Here is a 19,946-nt window from a genome sequence, read left to right as displayed (position 1 = left end):
TTCAATGTCCAGAAAATATGTATTTTCACCTTTCATTTAGCACCTAAAATGCACCTGATGTTAACATCTGGAAAATACGCTTTTCAACTTAATTTTGCTAAAAATCTGTTGACAAAAAAAATTAATCACACAAAAATGTAGGCTATTACATAACTGAATGAGTAAAAACGTTGTCTATACATTTTTAAAGGTGCCCTGCAATACACGAATGTGTAAAAAGTCGCACTTTATTACCTGGTTAATCCCAGCATGTATCAGAAGAATGGGGGATATTTTGAGTCCTTTCTAAATAGGTTTTACGCTAGTCTCTAAGTGTTTGTTTGAGCAAACGGCCCCCTTTTTCGCCAAGATTAACATTTCATATGATCTTTCCTGACAGAGGATTTTCTTTCAGAGGCCCCTTGAAGGATAACCAAAAAAAGGGTATTCTGCAAGTGTGTTTTGGCTGCTTCGATTTTTTTGTGCTATTACTTTCAATGTCGGCATTTATTTCTTCACTTTTTTACGAAGTGATGGACTGAGTTTTTGACTTTTGACATCGTGTATTTTTTCCCACTGACAAGTTTGGCCAGTGTGAATTTTGAAATACATAGGCTTGGTAGCTCTTGGACCAGACTACGGACAATGCATAGGGCTCTCCAGCTGTAAACATTATGAGAGATGTGTGCGATTATGTTTTGAAGGGAGGGGCTTACGCTTTGTAGTAGCCTATTATTGAATACTGTGGAGCAGACCGATCCGAAGGCCGATTCTATCTCTCTACATTGACTGGCCTGCTTCGTGGTTGTTTGCTAACCAGGTGAATCAACAACAGTTTACTTTGTGAACTCAATAGGTAAGTTTCGCGCCTCCGAAATTGTTTGTGTTGTTTATCCAACTTGGTGAAATGTGTGTAGCGCGCACGAACGTAGTGCTTATGTTGACAACTTGTGCAATGCTCTTTTGGGGCTATGCAATGCTGCAATTTATTATGTCATTTTAAAACGATCGATTTTTACAGCAAACTGCACAACCAGCAGATTCCTAATTACTTTTTCAAAAACGAAATTGAAACTATAAAGAATTAAAGAGTTCATGTAGATTATTTGTGCATGGCAATGAAATGTGGTTGTTATCGAATATAATATGTTTTATTATATGGAAAATCACTTTACAAAACCTATTACCGATCTGGATTTGAATTCTGGAATGTCTCCTCAGTCCCTACCCGCCCCATGCCATAGATTCTTATCAGACAAATATGAGGCAGTCTCCAAACTCATGGAGAGGGATGGGAGCCAGATCTCTCTCCATTATAATATACAATACATAGGCTGCATATTAATTGACAATTTCAGGTAATGTGGCATGTGATGATTTAATTATGCTTTTGATTGGTATTTGCCAGTGGACTAACTTTAGGATGAATTACACCTATATAAATAATTATGTAATTACGTTATGAATGCATTAGTTTTAACTGGATAATGCCTCAATGAAAAACAAACAAAATAACATCCTCCTGTACACAAAATAAAGAATGTTCCACTTAAAAGTATTTTCCTTTCATTTTCTGTCTACCCAAAATATATCCCAAAATATTTGTGGGGAGCCTTTGCCAGCACTGGACATTCTCCAACAGTAAACTATGGCCTTTGCGCTGTGGTGTGGGATTTTACTGTCTCTTGTAGATGAATACTAGCTGTCTGCAATTTCCTGAGCCAAGGGATGTCATAAAAGCAAAGGATCCATCAGGTCAGGTCTTCTCCACTGGAGGTCTAAATGACAGCCTTGGCCCACATCAGGGGTAGGCTTAACCATCTGCATTGGGTTGGCTAGAATCCTTATCCCTATGTAGATCTAGCTGATGCTACACAGCACCAGTTGAGCCCAGTTAAACCCTGATTCATCTGAGTAATCAACTTGATATCTAAGTTTATCGAAGCAACAGGAAACGCTGATGTTAGAACTGGCTTTAGGAGGCCACTCACTGATTCAACACTGTCCAAACAGTGTTTGGTATTCCAAGAACCTTGTCTCTCTCTCATCTGAGCGCGTTGTGGGACAGTAAACCATTGCAGTGAGATGCAATAACTCCAAATGAATCCACCCAACTAGTTTGAAGGAATCATGTCCTGTGCAATCCCACCATCACTTGAATCCCACCATCACTTGAATCCCACCATCACTTGAATCCCACCATCACTTGAGCCAACCACCTCTTTTTATTTCAACGTAGTTTATCTCAGCCTTCCGTTTGATCTCCGGTTGATTACAAAGCAGTTACTGTGAAGTGAGTGAACGGTAGAGAAGGGGGTTAAGGGGCTATGGAGCTGTAGAATTCTCCAAGCTAGACAGCACAGTAATTGTCCATGAAGCTGTATCTGATAACACCGCGGTGTTTGGAAAATATGAGGGGAATGCCTTATAAGGAACAGATTGAACCTGCTGACAGACGATTGGAATAGCCTTTGGAATGCATAACAGCCAGGCTTAGTTTTTTCGTCTCTTTCTGCCTCTTTTTTTTGCCTCTTTCGTCTTCTTTTCTTTAGCGTATAAAGAGCCTGGGTAATGCGCTGTGCTGTGCGGAGAGAGAGGGAAGGGGGGTCTGAAGGTAATTCTGCACAGTGATAACAAGGGTTTGGCATGGGCTAGGGCCCGGGCAGGATGTAGGGAACACTGCCCTGGGTTTCCGGAGCCTGGTGTGCCCTGTGTAGTACAGGCTGTAGTTACTCTGCTCTCTCTGCCCTTCATTTACAGACTGTTTCAGGATCAGTTCTTCCATAACCTTAATCATGACTCAAAAAGACATAAAGATGGCTTCAGACCAGTGGTGAAGGGAGGAGAATACATCCTCAAGGACCAGAGAAGGGAGTTTAGGCCTAGTTGGCCGAAGGTTGGACCTTTGGGATGGGACTTGGACATAGGCTTGACCCTGGAGCATGCGATAGATTGTGGCCAAGGGCAGGGCTTAAATGCAGCCTTTGGATTCACAAACAATATGGTAGATCCCCTTAAATGTACTAGATAACTTTTCATTGCTCTCTGACTGAGCTGAGCTACTTGTGTTCAAGGTCCCCGCAGGTGTGAAAACACACATTCTACTCTGGAATCAATACCACTGTCTTCAGGGTTGAGAAGCTGATGAAGTTATTGAGGACGATGTGAATCCGGGCCCTCTCTCTTTCAAGGAGTGCCTGGAGACACTGTGGTTATGAGAAAAGGCTATTTGTTAGACACAGTTAGTATTTGAGAGAAGGCTAGTTGAAGCATAATGTCTTTTAAAGGTGGCGTCCTCTTAGGATTCATGAGAAATAGCTCCGTTTTTTTTCTGTGTGTCTCTCTGGCTGCGTTTACAAAGGCAGCACAATTTTGACCAATCACATCAAATCTTTTCATATCAGATATTTTCAGAGCTGATCTGATTGGCCAAAAGACCAATTAGAGAAAAAAAAGATCAAAATTGGGTTGCCTGTGTAAATGCAGACCTAGAGTTCTGCAGTGCCTCTGTGATGCGAGGCAGAGCTTTAATCCACTGCAGTATTCAGTTCCAGAAGTTCTTAATATCTCTGTTGCAGCCTGCAAGCTTACAGTTACTATTACCACGACTGAGAGAAGCTGCCAACTAAACTGAAGTACGAAAAAGAGAACTCGCATCGGAAATTGTGTAACACAAACTATTCGTTTGTTCGTTTTTCCTCTTTACCATTGTAATATATTCAATTTATGTTTGTCAAATGTTCTGCAAGGAGTTGAAAATTATTACATGTTGACATGTAAATCAAATCATACACAGTGTTCTTAGAGTTCGCCAGAGCCTATTTTCTGGTTTGTCTTATTATGGACAACTTAAAGTATGTCAAGCATGTTTTGCCTAGTTCAGTTTATTGCCACTTGGGTTGATTTTATGCAGATTTGCCGCCTCAAGATATATTTGTGGGATCGAGGAGCCATCTTTTTATATGCTGTCAGTTACACAACAAAGATGTCTCTTCTTCATTTTTGATCAAAAGAGTCCACATCATCAATGTCTCCAAGGGAGAAATCGAATTGGAGCACAAAGCTCCAATTTGTGTCCTCTCGACAACTGTTCCCGTGGAGTGTTCAGTTCATTTGAAGTGGCGGATGATTGACATGGAACTAAACCTCAAGTGATTCTGCCCTGGACTCTGGCCACAGCATACTCACTGTTATTTATTTTCTGCTTTGATAGCATGTAATTTGAATGCACTGTATCCAGAACCACACAGTAAGTTGTATAATATGGTAAAGTTGGAGCACATTTGGAAAATTTGAGGGGGGAAAAGGAATCTGCTTAACTCTTAACTGGTGACGATCAAAAAATGGGTCAAATGTGGCATTCCTAATTTGTGAAGTAAGAGCGGCCAGCTGAAACTGAAACTCTAGATTTAGTTTATTTAGGACCCAGCAAATATGCAATAAGTGGCTTACAGATGTTTTGTTAGTAATATATAAATCAAAAATTCCTCACTCTCCTTTTTAATCTTTCCTCTCATGGCATGAAATCCTCTCCGTAATTCAACTTTATATTCTGTTTGTTGTTCTTCATTACCCAGCCAGGTTGCAATGGAAAGGTTCTGCATTGCTTTAGAACCCGTGCCAAACCAGGCTCGTATGTCTCCTCAGTCCTTGGTATGGAGAGTCTGGCAGTAGTAGAACTCTTCTGGGGAACGAAGAGTCTGGATTTCTCCCTGGTGACGAAGAAGAACGCTGACACTCGTTCTTTTTTTGCTGTGGCTCAGATTAGAAGGCCTTTTAGATCAAACCTCTCCCACATTTCTTAGACTTTGAAGTGCTATCGTTCAAGGCCAGATTCCCTAATTGGTAGCATGGCAGACTGTGTTGATAATTGGCACATTTACCCATCGAATGCCAGTTGGCAGGCAGCGAGGCCTCCAGAACTCCACCATCTGTATAAGGATATTTTCACATCCAACTCACAACAAACTCTCGTTTTAGTAGATGGGCGATGGTACAGGATCCCTTGGCTTACTCAACCCAAGTCTTATAAGGTAAAAGTAAAAATGTTTTCACCACAAGGTATAGACCTCAAGGCTGGGGGTGATCGTGGGAGCGTGAGTTCAGTTCACTACCCCGAGACTCATACACTACTACTTATGTCATCCTCTAAAGATGTGTTATGTTCAGCTCCAAAAATGACGACGGGGCTGAAAGTGTGTTACATTGTTGAGCAGGCCTTTTGCCCCTGGGCTTCTTTCCTCATCTGATAAAACAAGCACAGGAAATGTCTCTGCGAGCTGATTTGCTCTGTGTTTTCCTTTGGCGTCTAGTCATAGGGACCACAGACATGCCTAGCGCTTCGACCAGTCCACCGGCACTAGTCTCTTCACGCCCCCCCCCCCCCCCCTTTACAGCCAGCTAACATTCCTCCTTCTCTCCTCAGCCACCAAAACTAAACAAACATAGCTGATCAAGCTGATCGTTCATCACCTTTTTAAACGTCCCATATTGTATGGTTACTGTGGGAATTACAGGTCATATAGGTAATATAGTGAGGCAAATCCCAACAGTTTGTGTGAAAGATGCTATTGAGTGGAGGACCAGTGAGGTCATGTGTTTGGAGATGGAGAGAGAGTCTATGAATAGCGACACAGGTATGCGGGAACAGATGTGTGTGTGTGCACTTAAAAAAACAAAACACCCTCAAATCTAGTTGTTTCAACTAATTATTATTAAATAACTGGTTCCACAGCCTTTTTGTTTGCTCAACTTTTCGGTCAAAGTGTTACCTGAACTTAACATTTTTAGTTGGCCCAACATTAGAAAACATAGGCAAAAGTTCTGTCAACTTAAAATGATGTCTTTGCTCAATTTGTCTCATATACTCTTTCAACAAGAAATTATTATTGTTTTTGTAAATTATTACCTAAAAAAGGCTGATTTTAACTTTACAATGTTTTCAACTTACATATTTGACACACATGATTACGTTATGCACATTCATTTATACAGTAATTAGTATTCAACATGCCCTCACCTGGGACACAGGCGCTCACACACACACACACACACGTGTGTTCCCTCATACCTGTGCCGCTATTCATAGACTCTCTCTCCATCTCCAAACACATGACCTCACTGGTTAAGGTTTGGCCCGGGGTAGGCCTTCATTGTAAATAAGAATTTGACTGACTTGCCCTAGTTAAATAAAGGTTAAATAAAAAATGTGAACTCACAATCTCTTGGTTCATGGCAGTACGAGCGTCCTGCTATTCCACCATGTCTGTGTTATCAGTTAATCTGACTATTCTCTCATTATTTGATTTGATTTACTTATTTAAGCCATGTTTGGTTTTTCTGTAAGGTTGTTGGTGGGGCATAGTACTCTTTTTTTAAATGTTATTCCTTAATCACAATGATAAATACAATAGTTTTTCTTGAGTGTACTTTTAACAGATCTGAGGTTTACTTTTAAGTCCAATGTGTAGCGATACAGGTGAAATCAGTTATTGACACAAACATGGTGGCGTAGCTGGAAGATCGGAACGCTGTGAACTGTGTCGTTGTGAATTCAAATCCCAGGTGAGGAAATGTTGAATATTAATTACTGTATAAATGAACACGCCAATGTGTGTCGGAAATGTTGTATGTTAAAAGCAGTGTGTGTGTGTGTAACTAGTTCCACAGCCCAAAAAATCATTTCTAGTTTTAGCAAACACATTATTTTAAGTTTACTGAATTTTTGCCTACATTTTCTTGTTGGAGCCAGTTACTTAATAATAATAATTTGTGTGTGCGTGCGTGTGTGGTACTGTATGGATGGTGGAGGTGGTGAGAGCAAAGGGGAGTGTGGTGATTTCATGATGAATGCTGGCTCTCATGGGATAGAGCAGCTGGAGGAATCAGGCTCTTAGGTAACAAGGGGATTTTACCATTCATATACAGCCAATGGATTTACCTCAGGCTCAGACACGCAGAGTGGTACCTTTTTTTAATTTGAGAAACTGGAGGATTTGCATCGAGTTCTCCGATTGACATCGATGGATGATTTGTGTGTCTGTGAAACCTCGAGTTATGCAGGCGTAGGGTTCTGGAGGCAGGATGCTGCACTTTCTTGCTGACTCTCCGTACTGTGGGAGCACACGAGAGATGAGGATATTACTCCTCTGTGTGTCACACAAGTCTAGGCTCTGGCTGGTATGACGCAGGATGCTGATGTGCTGCGCTAGTTGTAACACTACTCTACTTTGAGTAACACTTTATTGGGAGATCATCTAAGTCCGTATGTAGTTTACTCTTTAAAAAAAAATGGTGTAACAAACGTTGTCGCTTCATTATGTTGATTGGGCTGCTTCAGTTCAAAAGATGTGACTTTTGGAACTACGGTATCAATACAGTTAGACTGAGTTGGATCCTTCTGACCTGTCTGGATCAGGGCTACAGCTTTGGACAACGCTCCCTTGCACAGCACAGCAGCAATCCCGAAGCGATGACGGCTGCCATTTTTTCCTGTTGGAGCCAAATGTTATGTTTTAAAGGTGCAGACCTTCAAATTGTCTCCAGTAATGTTATCCACCTGAATTAGCCAGCCCGGTCTGTGTTCTGGCTGGTATTAGGAGCAGTAGTAATTGTTTTAAGAGTGTATTTATTGAGTGTACTCTCTCCCTTGTAATCAGAAGCATATTCCGGCATTGACATATAAGCCTCTGAGGGTTGCTCAGGAATGTATTACAAGCAACGAGAGGAGCGGAGCAGCGAGCAGATCTCCCCTTCCATTTCTTTTCCACTTCACATGTCATTGCTCCATACAGAGGAAGGCAATGAAATCTGATTAAAGCTGGAGATCAAATCATCGAAAATGGCTGACATGGAGGATCCATTCCCAATATAGCAGTTATTTTGTGTGTGTATGTGTGTGCGCGCATTACTGTGTGTTGTTTTTCTCTCTCTCTCTCTCTCTCTCTCTCTCTCTCTCTCTCTCTCTCTCTCTCTCTCTCTCTCTCTCTCTCTCTCTCTCTCTCTCTCTCTCTTTCTCCTGGCATCTAATAATGCCAAAGACTTATCCCCCACTTCAGAGAAAGGGGAATGTAAGTATCCCCCTCATCCATATACAGTACTGTGCGAGACCCGAGCCCAGCTTGAATTTGTTAGTTTTGGAATCATTTCAGTATCGGGTAATTCATAAATTCACTTCACTGTTGGGTAACATGAAGCTGGCAGGTGGACAGTCTCAGTCCTAAATGGTGCCCTATTCCCTTAATAGTGCACTACTTTGGACCAGGGCCCCATAGGGCTCTGATCAAAAGTATCGCACTATAGAGGAAATGGGGTGCCACTTGGGACGTAGCCACTGCCTTTTGAAAGGGGTTTTAATCAGAGCTCCTCTGCAGGCAGAGAGGCTGGCAAACGAGAATGTCTGACCTCATGAGAGACCTGCTCAAGGTGATTGGGAGAAACCATCAGTCATGTTATTGTTAAACAGCCCAGGTCTAGGGCAATGGGTCTGGTGCTAATGGCTGTTGAGGTGCTAGCCGGATTCTTGCTGGGTTTCAACTCTCCTGCGTACACTTGTAGGAAGATAGCTGATTCATTGATTCAAGTATAGTGAAGTAGTTTTATTACTATTGAAAATCAACCCTTCTACCTAACAGGTCGGCCATCTTGAGTTAAAGATACATTGATGAGTGGGCCTAATTATTTAATGGAACAAGACCCAATCTGTAGCATCAATAGTCTGACAGACCGAGAAAACCGGCTAACAAATTGAAATGCAAAAAGCAGTGGCAGTCAGTCAATTCCACACAAGCCAAGATGAGGACACTATGTCAACAAAACAACAACTCTTAACAAGCAACTCGCTAACAAGTGTGATGCTAGGCTACCCAAAGACAATGGAGCAAATCTGCTAGGCTCCGCTGCTTATTTACGCAATGCACGGTTAGACTAAACGAAGTGCTCATTAATGGAGCGTGAGCGCTTCTTAATTACAGGCCCGTTAGCGCTAATGGCTCTCCTCATCAGATAAATGCAGATGGGTCTTCACGAGGAGGAGCATTCTCCTAGCTAGCTAAGACGAGACAAGGCTAACTCTGTCTGAGTGAGATGGGTCGAATAGATTGAACACATGCGATTGGGTGAGGTGGAGGTTTTGGGAGAGGAGTGTGGTGGAGGCGATGGAAGGGGTGTGGGCGTATGACGTTGGGTGAGATGGGAGTAGATTAAAAGGTTGGTTTGGTGGATGGGTGTGAGGTAGTTGAGTAGGGTAGAGGGTTTGGATGAGGAGGGTAGAAGGGGGTGTGGTTGATGGGGTTGGAGATTCGGGATGGATAGGGTTGGGTACTAGGGGTGAGGGTTAGAAGAGAGAGGGGGGCTGGGGGTGACAAGCTGGCAGGCCTCATTTAAGCCCTGCTTTAATGAACCCAGCAGCTGAGTAACAAAACACAGGAAAAAGTAGAACAATGATGGCTTTTTAGGGGGGAGGCCTGTGTCTATGTCTGCCCCGGGTTGGCAGGTTCTCTAGGACAGAGGAGAGGATGTCTGACTGGTCTGGGCCCTGAAGCTCTGTGCCACCCGTTTACTATGACAGACATGTGGGGGACCACCTTGGATAATAAGCAGCCATTAGTTCAGGTTAAAGTTAATGACCAGTAATAGTACACCAACCCTGCCGGGCCCAGGGTTTGAGCCCATCCCAAATGAAATACCAGTCACTCAGGTTCAATACATAAACAGAGGGAAGAGACTGGAAGTGAATAAGGTGTGTGTGTGTGTGTGTGTGTGTGTGTGTGTGTGTGTGTGTGTGTGTGTGTGTGTGTGTGTGTGTGTGTGTGTGTGTGTGTGTGTGTGTGTGTGTGGGGCACAGGTGGATGGGTGTCATGCGAAAAGGAGATGGTTTTCCTTCAGATCAGATTACTGGCAGACAAGAAACTGGGGGGGGTGTTTCGGATTTGTTCCCATTATACTTAAGTTTACAGAGTAATCTCATTTCCAGTTTTGCCATTAGCTAAAACTGAACGAACCCCTATAAAGTGAACCTGAGCACTCTCCTGAACCGACTACTTAATTATTTACAACTTCATGGTTGTCTGAGATGTGTTATTCTAATAGATTTAGGAATTAGACGGTTTAAATAGCATGCATTAACCTATAAAGCTGAATTTTATCCTTCGTTTGGCAGTAAAAGTCACCTCATGTTGAAGAGAGGAGTAGTGTTCTTACCTAGAGTTGTGTCAGTGATGTAACATTAGTAGTCACGTAAAAATACTTTATAGTCTGAAATTGTATAACTGAGGCAATGCGCCATTATACAAAAATACTTAAGGCACTCACGAGAAGACTAACCATGAGGCTTCCAAGACTGGACGAGACAGAGAGAGATAAAAAAGAGTAGTGGGAGAGAGCGAGAGGAGACAGTGAGCGAGAGAAACAGAGAGATGGGGCAGAAGGGGAAAGAAAGATAGAAGGGAGAGAGAGAGACTGGGATCGAAAGAGTGAAGGAGGAAGAGAAAGAGACAGAGCGAGTGCTTTGTTATGTCTCCTAGAGCTCTAGTGTTTCCTGGAATGCCTGGCAGCAGAGTCAGAAGTCAGAGCCACGGGGAGAAGAAGAGAAGGAACGGCCTTCTGTCCTGACAGACAAGCACCGCTGAGTTGACATAATTTAACAAACTGCCAACGCTCAAGAAGTTTCACTGACAAAAATGGCTATGCTACTGAGATCTATTGAGATTTTGTTTTGTTTGCGTGTGGAAGTTGCATGCGAATGGGGCCCATTGACAGACAGGACTAGGAGAAGATATATATACCTGTGATTTATGGAGATCAATGGCTTCTGGCCCCCACTATCGCCTCGGGGGGGCCACACAGAGTTACAACCCCTCCCAGACAGACCGCTGGCCCTCTGCAGCGCTAATAATAGCATCCAGCAGAAATATACACAGAAACGAGATCTCCTATGGTGTAGCCTAGCCTCCTGGATAGGAGAACACTGAGGCACAAGAAGGGTTGTCTCCTCTCTCCTCAGACAGGAATGTATGGTCTTGAGGAGCTGAACCTTACCACTATCGATTCCAATTATATCACACTCTCCTTACACTGAGCTAGCTGCAGGCTCCGAGTCTGAAGGAGAGCAATATTTACACTAGAGGCAAACACACTGTATAGGCGTTCATATGTATTACACACAGACAGACCTAGACATTGCGTCGTAAGCAAGGCATCTCTAGAACACCAAGAGGGTTGGAATAGGAGACTCCTGGTTTCTGTCTAAGATGGTGGTGTTGTTGATATGGCTCTTCAAAATGAAGTGGATGGTTTAGAATGGCCCAGTTCACTCGCGGATATCTCGCAGAGGGATTTGGTTGTGGTGGTGGGAAGTAGACTTGACCAGAGGACAGCTTCGTTACATCCATCACATCACAGTTAAGACCATGGTTTTAGCAGTGCAATGAGAACCTCAACAGATAGGAGTTTACAGAAGAGAGGAGCTTGACTGATAAATTAGCCCTCATCTCTGGTCACGGCTTCCACTCCCATTCATCAGTCTGTACTGCTACTGAACACATCTCTTCGTGTTACACCTTGTCTTTAGCCCCAATGCAGTGACCCCCCCCCCCATACAGATGTGCTCAGGCCTGCTGAGTGACGCTTGGATGCAAAGAGCAACAGACCTCGTCCTCTATCTCTTCCTCGTATTTCCAAAACAACAACAGCGCCGGCAGCCATCACAGCTAAAAGCTCCAAACTCCGTCACAACGACCTCCATTATAATCAGTTATCCTGACAGTTTTTTTTTTTTTTTACGGATTTGTTCACTAAACAAACCAAAATGTTTCCCCAAGGGGGTCTCGAAGTAGCCTAAATGCTGGACCTCTCCACCTTTCCCGTCCACTCAGAGTAATAGCCCTCGGGTGAGGTCATTGTGCTAGAGCTAGAATCTTAATCTTCTCTCTCTCTATCTCCCACCCCTCTCTCTCTCTCTCTCTTTCTCCTATCTCTTCCCAGGAATGCAACAGGCCCCTTATTTTGAAAGATCCCTTGTCACATAATAGCCTTGAATATCCTTGCGCACTGCTTCAGAAAGCACATTCCGCAGCCTGATTTACAGATTTGCGCGTGGCTAAAGGATCGGATTGATGAAAATGTATGCTCTGAGGCAGTGGTGATGGTACTAATTTTCTGTGGGGCAACACGGCCCCCTGGGTATACACAGACAGAAAAAAAGGCGATACACAAACATCTGTCAGTGTCTGTGTCATGTTCTGAGCAGGCCTCACAAGCTTCTCCTGGTGTGTAAGCGGTTGCGCCATGGCTTCGTTACGGCTCGTGCTGCTTGTATGTTTCCATGTAAGGCATGACAGGAAGGCATTTCTCCAACTGTGATACAGACCAGGCACATAAATCAGTCAGATGTTTTCATGCATCTTTTTTTCCCAGTCATTTTTTCTCTCGAAAGTATAGCCACATTTTTTTCCTCTGGCAATCGAAGGGTCTCTCAATCTCCGCAAAACATAATTACGTTTTTTTTAGGGGAATCTTGTCAGAAATGTTTTTGGTGTACGATACTTGTTTTTTTTTCTTTTACAAGACACATCAGGAACTTCTCAGGGCTTTATGAGAAATACATTTGTATGTTCCAGAACATGTGTTCCAGGTGCCGTGACAGATACGGTGTCTGTCTGAGTCCATTCCCCACTGCTCTGGGTCATAATAATTATGTGGAGAAAATTGGGCAGCTCAGCCCAGATCCCCCGGGACCCTTAAAGAGGCTGTGTTTTAAATGCCTTGTTCTTGTCAAATCAAGAGGGGATTACAGCAGGAACACTGGTCTGTAGGCCTGGTGGCTAAGTGCCTGTCCTGTCTAGCTATATGATTCACTATGTGATTCACTATGTATGTACCATATGGGAGATTGAATATGAATAGGGGCCCAAACTATAATAAGCTGCTTACCAGGGGACATTCTAGCCTCTGTGGTCCCGTACTGTAGACAACTCTTGTGACGTTGTCATGCTATACATGTACTGTATAGGCCTGTGGTCCCCAAACTTTTCTGAGTCAAGATCACTTTCTGAGTCATAATGAAGACCGAGATCTACGCCTCAGAATTCTTTTAAAAATTGGACTTAAAAAACGTAGGCCTTAAAAAACGTGCAACGTTACAAACAGTTCTGTAGCAACGAGGTCTGTGCAGTAGGCTATAGGCCCAATACGTTATCAGTGCATGTAGGCTACGCTTGAATTGCCCCGCCAATGTTGTTCTTCTCAGACAATTTTCAAAGTATATTTCAAAACCCGAGGTATATGATCTTGTTGTATTACTTGTGAGGCACAGCTCAGTGGGTATAAATCATGTGCTTTCTTTGTTTTACTGGACTGATTGTGTCTGGTTTTGTGGGTCAGTCTCAGCGGAGGGAGAGCATCTCACAGTCGGACCGTCCCTCAGCGCTCGTCCCTCAGCTAAGACTGACCAAAAAGGAGCGACCGTATTCCAGCTGGCGGCGAAACTCGGGTCACACTGCATTATTTCTGCACCAATTCATGTTGTTACTCCTATGACCAGAGAAAGTGAAATATTCCTTGATTTCAAAAAAGACACAAGCTGCTAATAATAATAATAACAACGCAAGCCTATAGATACACTTTGCTACTCATTCATTGAAGCTGCATTGCTGGTTGCAGCGCAAGTGGAGAAGCGCATTTTATGGCATATAGCAGTGTTTTTATAAAAAGTGTTGACAGTGCTGCTGAGTATGAACTTAAACATGAACTCACTCATAAAAACGAAAGCTCTTTGCTGTATTCGTTGACAGTCTCTCTCTAGTCATGGTTTTCGATGTTTTGAAATCACAGTATCAACTTACTTTGCTGTACGCTCAAGGAAGCTGCAGACAGACACATGATCTGAGCAATCTGATTGGCTAGCGGTAGGCCTATAGGTGCGCTTGATTTGCTCTCTGGGCACGCGGAGTTTGTACCTTCAGACACATGAAATGGTAAAAATGGGAACACTTCGCCTACCCGGCATGCAGGGCAGCTGAAACAAGTCCACCTACTGCCAACAGCGCGAGACAGAAAAATGTAGGAATGATTGGCTTTATCGTTATTTTTTTCTAGAAATGTTTGGCGATCGACTAGGAATGCCTCGGATCGACGGTTTGGTGGGGACTGTTACTCACTATGTTATCATGCTCCATACATGAGTAAGGGCCCCTACTATGGGGCCTCTAGTGACACACAGGTCTATTTTGGTACAGGATGTGCTGCCGTCCCGAGTGACCCCCAAACTGCAGACAGAGAGCAATACCAGAGTAGCAGATCCAGACCTTTTGGTTGTGCTGGCATCAGTAGTACTTTGCTTTGAGTAAAACACATCATGTAGGTGTCAACACCCCAGCCCTGCTACTCTCCCTGGTCAGTGCACCTCAGATGAATGATCTGTTGAGGAGTGGTTCAGGGCCCGTTCGGAGGGCGTTTCTACTAAAAGACGGCAGGTGTCAAGATGGCGGGTTGTCGCGAACGGGGCGTGTCCCAAAAATGGCGCCCTATTCCCTACATAGCGCACTACTTTGGAAGAAGGTGCGCTATATAGGTAATAGGGTGACATTTGGGACGCAGACAGGATGACGGAAGAGGAAGCCTTTCTCCTGAAAAGGTGGGGTGAGAGAGTCATTCGTCAAAGTCTCCGGTCGTGAGTGAGTGTGTTTTCACCGAGTGAGTTTCCTGTCCACTAAATAGGATTCATTCAGTACACCCCCCCAACCCCTTCTGTCAAACTGCTGCAGAGTGGTTTTATACCAACGTCGGTTGGTATGGAGACAGTGTACTGTATGGAGACAGTGTACTGTATGTCCTAGTGGAATTACACGAGACAAAGGCTGTTGATATCCTGTGTGAAGAGCGCAGGTTGACATTTATTGTCATGAATCTTGTCCTGGAGACAGAACTGTGCTATTTCCGCTAGATAGGCCAGCTGCAAAGTCAAAATTGGCTATATTGTAAAAATTCTGGATTTTTATTATTTTATTTTTTTGTCTTAATTCAAGGTTAGCAGTGTGGTTAAGGTTATGGTTAGGTTTCAGATCAGATGGTATGACTTTGTGGCTGTGCCAGCTAGTGACCACTCTACAGAGCTGCCTCCAGAACAATATTCATGATGAAAAACGCTAACCTGCGTCAAGAGCGGAGGCAGATATTTATTGAGATGAGTTGACGTTCTGGATATCTGGACTAGGGTCTTGATGTATTATTTCAAAGGTTACATGCTGAAAGTTAAAACCACTCCATGTTGACTAAATACGAGAGAAAAAAGCTAAGTGAGCCTCCTTATTGCTTTGTTCTACTGTGGAGTTGAGTGTTTTTCCTCTTGGCCAGTCGTTTGGTTATCTTCTTTGATTGACAGTGGCAGGCATTTTTTTGTCAGAGACCAAATAGTCTGGGGGCTGATAAACAAACGGTTTCTAACTGCAGCGCAGGGCTGAGACCCCTCGGATTGAGACTGTTTAGCCAAGAGGAATGTAACCTACGGTACAACCCTTCCGGCTTTAGAGTGCAGAATGCAAGCACTTTCGTGAAAGAGGAAAATGTATATTTTTCTAAAAATGAACAAAGAAAGGTTAGGTATTTTCAACTCCCAACTGGCTTAAAATGGAGTCAGCCTTTACCACAGGTTCACACACGCTTGTACCATAGAGATCCAGCCAGACAAAGATAAAGAGTTGCACACAATGTGGTCCTTCTTGTCCTAGGGCACAGGTGTCAAACTCATTCCACGGAGGGCCGAGTGTCTGCGGGTTTTCGCTCCACCCTTGTACTTGATTGATGAATTAACATCACTAATTAGTTAGGAACTCCCCACACCTGGTTGTCTAGGGCTTTATTGAAAGGAAAGACCAAAAACCTGCAGACACAAGGCCCTCCGTGGAATGAGTTTGACACCCCTGTCCTAGGGCAAGCCAGGCTAATAATATTCTGGGTTTACTTTGCACTGTCCCAGAGATGCCACCAGAGAGACGGCTTCATCCGTCATGTTGCTTAGAGATACAGCCAGCCCTAACCAAACCTGGGTTCAAATAGTATTTTAAATCTTTCAAATAGTTTTAACTGTGCTTGATTGAGCTTGCCCGGGGCAGTGGAACCACTGTGGACTAGCCCCAAAAGTGCAAACCCCATCTGGCACGCCAGGCACACTTCAAGCAAACACTCAGCGTACTTCAACAATTCCCAATACTATTTGAACCCTGGCCCTTTTTAACCCCGCTCTTTTGTGGTCAGTATGTTATGAGTGTGTGAGCTGCCTCTATCTCACTGCACAGCATGTTAGCTAGAAACATTTTTCTCTCTCCCAGTTATGTTACGGGAAAGGGAGCTTTTTTTTCTTCCATATTTGGTCATATGGAGTACAGCCAGTGAGCAGTAGCCTTTTGATGGTGTACAAAAAAAACATGCCTATTTTGTATGGGATTTGTTCTCCTTGGGCCGTGCTGCTCTGATACGGGCTGATTGTGAATCTGACGTTGAAAATGCACCATTAAGGCACAGCACAAGCCGTTTAAAACACAACGAGGACAGGGGAAAAGGCCTCATCTCATGTACTGAAGTTGCTCGTCGTTGTGAACCCAGCTGCGGCTTCACAATGTCATTTAGGGTTCACTGTATAAACTCATCCTAATGCAAATGACTCTCTTAAAACAGTGTTTATAGCAAGATAATGTTTTACTGACATCCTCCTTTGTCCACTCTTCTCAGCTGTTGGCAGTTATCTCATTTGGACTGAGTCTTGGGCTAGGGTTGATGGTTCAACCCATGATGATGGGAATGAACTATGGCGTGATGGGTGTATTGTCTTTGCTGACATAGGAAGGCCTCTCTGGGGGGGAGATGTGTGTGGGATGTCTCTGGGGGGGAGATGTGTGTGGGACCAGAACCATGTGTGGGACCAAACCAGAAGGGTAAAAATAGATTATTGCAATGACTGTTCTATTTAAAAACACCAGTAGAACATGCCATGCTGAAAAAACCCAAGTTAATCACACTGGCATTGGGACATGTGTCAAGGTTCCATCATGGGGCAGAACTTGTAATCTCTTATCAGAATGATGAAATGTAAGGCATTCGGAGGCTTTTTTCCTTTCCAAAATGTAACTGAGTAATTTGACGAAAATGTTACATCACACACTACGTTTAGGAACTGAGATGTCAAGCATATCAGGGAAAGAACCTTGTCTAGCACCACACTGATTGGACAGCAACATCCAGTAATATACGTTGGATCAGTTTGTGCCTGTGATGATTACAGTGTGTCTCAGTGGTGGATTCTCAGCTGTGAGCTGTTCCAGATAACCTTAGGCTATAGCTAGCAGTCAGTCAGAATATGAATCACTGGGCAAGGAGATGTGTCAGGAATTGTGAACCATTGTCTGGGAATGCATGCAGGAGTCTCCTTTTCCATCCCCAAGTGGAGACTCAAAGTCTTAGACCTCCTTTTTTTATTATTTTTTAGCCCCAATATTTTCCCCTCACTCCTCTCAATCTTATAGCCAAAGTCAGCACAATAGCAATCTGTGGTGATTTGGGAGGGATCGTGTGTGATCATCAGACTAAGTCACTAATGATGGTGTGTCTTAAGAATTCAAGGATGCATGGCAGGCAGATTCTTACCCAGTCACTCACCCAGTTTAGTCAGTCCTTATACTGTCATTTCCAATGGGCTCTCAGCTCTCCACTATTCCATGAATAGTGCTTTAATTTGACGAATTCTTCCGTATTAGAGCTAACCGAAACCTCTCGCAGAATGAATTTCTTTCGGAGCGGAGAGAGCCCTAACATATGAAGCAGATGGTATTGAGATCGAGCCGAACAAATCTGAGCTCAGACGCTTTTGGCCACCTCATATCCTGCCCAAAGAAAGATGTGTCCCAGCTAAAGTCTTCTACTCTGACACCATGAGATCTGTCCTCAGGTCAGCTGAGTTGGCTGACATTCCCTTAGCATCAGTATGTAGGGGAGGAAGTATGTGCAGTCACACACACATGCACACAGCCATTACACTCCTCCTCCTCCTCACATTCTCCCAGTGTTCACGATGAGCACGTAGTCAGCAGCTGGTCTGATCATGCCTTTGTGGTCCAACAGCAGTGTCTGTACCATGACAGACGAGGAGAGGGGGAAAGAGGGAGAGAGAGGGGGATAGGGAGAGAGAGGCAATGAGAAAGAGAGTCAGAAATTATGGCCTCCACCATGCCAAAAACTCCAGTGAATTTATGTGGCCACATCCTGGCGTGGTTCACAGCCTGGGCTGGGCCAGAGGCAGTAAATGTGTTAATGGACCCGAGGCGGGGCCAGGGGCCCGACGTGTGAGAAGAGAGGCAGATCACGCTGAACGGGACCAAGGGAGGACAACCTCTTCCAAACACATCATTACAGGTGGCGATGGACAGGACACACGCATGTTGGCTGGCCGCACAGAGACACGCACAGACCAAGACAGACACGTACACACACACTCCCAGATGTTCTCAGAGATGGAACATTTCTCTGCCCTCTGCATTGCTATCCACATTTGGATACATACCCATACCCCTACAGGTATCCTTTTGGCGTTTGCTCAAACTCAAACTGCCCCTTGAGCACCTGCAAAGCATTAGTCAGTCAGTCAGTCTGCAGTCAGTCAGTCAGTCTGCATATAAAAGACCATGATATCAACTACAGTTAAACTCTGCTCTGTTTCTCTACTCTGTGTATGAGTAGACAGAGTGCAGACTGTGAGACAGTCCTGATGGCTCCTGTATAAACACTGCTGGGTGGGAATGGGGAATCCTGGCCTGTCACCTGACTGACAAGGATTGACTGTTACACTGTGCAGAGCTTAGTTTAGCTTCGAAGGGGACGATGTACAGTCTCATTACTGTACAGGCCATTAGCTGGTCTACTGCACCGTAACACAGACACAGTCAACACACATACAAGTACACACAGACCTGAACTAAGACCCGAGTCCACCATAAAACATCACACCAATAGGTTCTACTCCAGCAGGTCTGAGATCAGTGTAATATGATTTTGGCTCACCACCTAAATGACACCACACCGGGATCGGGAGGTGACACACCTACAGCGTTGACAGACCGACAGCCCTGACTCAGAGTCAGCCAGTCAGACGGAGTTGAGGTGCTCGGTTGGGGTGACCTGACCCAGGTGAATGTCAAAGTCATAGTCTAGAATGGTAGATTTCACTGTCTTGGCTCTCGCACCACACTCACTGACAGAACTGGGCCTCGAAACAGAAACAGCCCTTTGATCACTAGGTTTCATTGGAACTCATTAAGTGAATAGCACCCTGTGAGGGGAATGGCATGGAATGAAGTATTAATAGCTTTCTCCTTTTTCCACACAGATTTAAGACCCCCCTCCTCCTCAACGTGGAACAGGCCGAGGCTGGAGTGACCGACAGACTGACTGGTGCTCAGATTCTCTCTCTCTCTCTCTCTCCAGGTGAGAGTGCGCCTCCCGTTTCCTCCCTCGGGCAGCTTCTCGCTCACCCTTCCCCCCCCCCTTCCTCCCTCCCTCCCCATCCCTGTCTGTCAGTGCCAGAGCCAGACATGATTCATGTCTCCAACCGTAGGACAGGGAATCAGGGATAGTGTTGTTGCTGCCTGAATCTGTCGCTCAGACCAAGCATGCCATTGTCAGGAATTTAATGGATTGGTTAGATTATATTACACTATGATGATCAGGGGGATGGTGAACTCAAGATGGTGATGATCAAGCTGATGAGGAGGATTTATAATGGCAACGATTGTGATGAAGACCTTTATTGTACATGGCCATGCCAGGCTCTCACAGTAGCCTATGGATAGACTGACAGTGAGTAAGAGTGACAGGAGCCTACCTCTCCACCCCACCTGAGAGGCCCAGACAGGGGCCAGAGCAAAGAGCACATAGCTCACATTCCTCCAGCATCTCCTAATGAGTAAGCCCCAGCGAGGGAG

At 44.3% G+C, this 19,946-nt stretch overlaps 1 protein-coding gene across 7 annotated transcripts in view; it reads left to right on the top strand.

Moving 5' to 3' along the window:
- Positions 1 to 406: 406 nt before the first annotated feature.
- Positions 407 to 19,946, top strand: part of cald1a (caldesmon 1a) — a 55,665-nt gene continuing 36,125 nt past the window's right edge. For 2 of the 7 annotated variants that reach the window (XR_008761355.1, XM_055938077.1), the window contains exons 1-2: positions 408 to 835; positions 19,352 to 19,449. The gene's annotated coding sequence lies outside the window, so the exon portion shown is untranslated. Of the gene's footprint in view, positions 836 to 19,351; positions 19,450 to 19,946 lie in introns of all 7 variants that reach the window. The other 5 variants (XR_008761354.1, XR_008761353.1, XM_055938074.1 and 2 more) reach the window with 5 other exon arrangements.

The sequence above is a fragment of the Salvelinus fontinalis genome, chromosome 11 (assembly GCF_029448725.1).
Source record: "Salvelinus fontinalis isolate EN_2023a chromosome 11, ASM2944872v1, whole genome shotgun sequence".
Lineage (NCBI taxonomy): Eukaryota > Metazoa > Chordata > Actinopteri > Salmoniformes > Salmonidae > Salvelinus > Salvelinus fontinalis.
The sequence above is the reverse complement of the archived record's forward strand: the minus strand, read 5'-3'. Positions and strand labels throughout refer to the sequence as shown.